This window comes from Mastomys coucha, unplaced genomic scaffold, assembly GCF_008632895.1.
Source record: "Mastomys coucha isolate ucsf_1 unplaced genomic scaffold, UCSF_Mcou_1 pScaffold21, whole genome shotgun sequence".
Classification (NCBI taxonomy): Eukaryota; Metazoa; Chordata; class Mammalia; order Rodentia; family Muridae; genus Mastomys; species Mastomys coucha.
The window spans coordinates 37,143,917-37,146,572 of NW_022196904.1; positions in this window are offsets into that span (position 1 = coordinate 37,143,917).

Consider the following 2,656-nt stretch of genomic DNA (forward strand, 5'->3'; position numbering starts at 1 on the left):
ACTGTGTTTTTCTTCAAACCTGCAATTTTCTCATTAGCCAGCACAAGTCTCAAATTTAACTCTTTCAGCACCTGTGCTCATCTACACAGCACCCCACCCCCATGAGTAACCTGATTAAAAATAAATTTTTTGTTTTTGTTTTGTTTTTGTTTTTTCAAGTTAGGATTTCTCTGTGTAGCTCTGGCTGTCCTGGAACTCACTCTGTAGATCAGGCTGGCCTCAAACTCAGAGATCCACCTGCGTCTGCCTCCCAAGTGCTGGGATTAAAGGCGTACGCCACGACTGCCCGGCTAACAGTGTACTTATTTATAATAATAAATAAATCTTAAAAAATAAAAATAAAACATTTAAAATATTTACTTATTTTTATTTTATGTGCATTGCTGTTTTGCCTTTATGTATGTCTGTGTGAGGTGTTGGATCCCCTGGAGCTGAAGTTATAGACAGTTGTGAGCCACCATGTGGTTGCTGGGAATTGAACTTGGGTCCTTTGGAAGAGCAGCCAGTGCTCTTAACTGCTGAGCCATCTTTCCAGCCCACCCTTACCCCCTCAATTTTTTTTTCTTAAATTGTGAATAAAGGTGCTGGAGAGATGGTTCAGAGGTTAAGAGCACTGACTGATCTTCCAGAGGTCTCAAGTTCAATTCCCAGCAACCACATGGTGGCTCATAACCATCTATAATGAGATCTGGTGCCCTCTTCTGGCCTAAAGTCATATATGCAGGCAGAAGGCTGTATACATAATAAATAAATCTTTTTTTTTTAATGTGAAAAAAACAAAACAAAACAAAACCACAGACATTGCCGGCAGTGGTGGGGCATGCCTCTAATCCCACCACTTGGGAGGCAGAGGCAGGCAGATTTCTGAGTTCAAGGCCAGCCTGGTCTACAGAGTGAGTTCCAGGACAGCCAAGGCTATGCAGAGAAACCCTGTCTCCAAAAACAAACAAACAAACAAACAAACAACAACAACAACAACAAAAAAACTACAGACACCTAACCATGCTCTAATGATTCCTTCCACACTTCCTTGAGTCAAGCTGGAGTCAAAAGCAGCACCTCTGTGGCTACACATAGTACAAAGGACCAGCGTCAACCTGTCACTCCAGCTGCACAGACACCACATGGCATCCAGAGGCTGGGAAGTGGTCCAAGAGTGTGTCTCACCGCTGATAGCCCTGTGAGCTTCCAGAGGCAAAGGAGAGCCTCAAGAACACACTGTCTCTAGATGTCTTTCCAGCACCTTCTCTGCCTAGCTGGTGTTGGTGTTGTGCTAAAAGCAATGTTTCTGGTCTGGAAATGTGGCTCAGCTTGGCGTAGTGTTTGTCTAGTGTGCACGGAGTCCTCGGTCCATCTCCATCACCACTAAAACCCAGTGTGGTGCCTTATTCCTGTAATCCCAGCACTGGGGTGGAGAAAAGGGTTAAAAGGGCATTCTCGTCTATCTAGTGAGTACTGGGCCAACCTGCATGGATCAGTTACTTTTTCTATTGCTGAGGCAAAAGCAAGTCAAGAGGAAATGGATTTATTTTAGCTGACAGTTCAAGGGTAGTCCATTGTTACAAACAGGTCACAGAGAAGGAGACTGAAGCAGCCAGTCACCACATTCACAGTCAGGAAGCAGAGGGCGGTGAATGCTTGTGTTCAGATAGCCTTGTGGTCAGGATCCGGGGACAGGAATGGGCACTGCTCATTTTAGTCTGAGTCTTCTCACTTGGGTTAGCTTAGTCAGCATAAAATCCTTCATGGCCGTAAGATTAGTAATCCTCAAACATGTTATGTAGCAAATTTCTCAGAGGTAAAACATTCTGTATTGAAGCCAAGGGTGCAGGCACACAGTTAATTCCAGCACTCAGGAGGCAGAGGCAGGTGGATCTCCAACTTTGAGGCCAGCCTGATCGACAGAGTGGGTTTCAGGGCAGGACATCTCAGGCTACACAGAGAAACCCTGTCTTGAAAAGATGGCTCGGCATTTAAGGGCACAGCTAGCTACTTTTCCAGATGACATGAGTTCAATCCCCAGTACCCATATGACATGTCACAACTGTCTGTAACGCCAGTACCAGGGAATCTGGCTCCCTCACGCAGACATACACGCAAGCAAAACGCCAATACACATAAAATGAAAATAATAAAATTAAATAAAATAATTAACAAAGAAAAAACAACAAAAACTTTTTATCTTGAAAGGAAAACAGTAAGATTCATAAACTTCAAAGGGAGGCTTCTTTTTTTTTAAGATTTATTTTATTTATTTATTTATTTTTAAAGATTTATTTTATTTTATTTTATGTGTACACTGTAGCTGTACAGATGGCCATGAGCCATCAGTGTGGCTGCCAGGAATTGGAACTCAGGACCTCTACCGACCGGCCCCACTCGCTCTGGCCCTGCTTGCTCTGGCATAATTCACTGTAGCTGTCTCCAGATGCACCAGAAGAGGGCGTCAGATCTCATTATGGGTGGTTGTGAGCCACCATGTGGTTGCTGGGATCCGAACTCAGGATCCCAGGAAAGAGATGAGGCACACGTGATTTCTTTCTTTCTTTTTTTTTTTTATTAGATATTATTAGATATTTTCTTTATTGACATGTAAATTTCTCCTTTCCCAGTTCCCCTCCAAAAAACAAAGAAACAAACAAAAACAACAAAAACA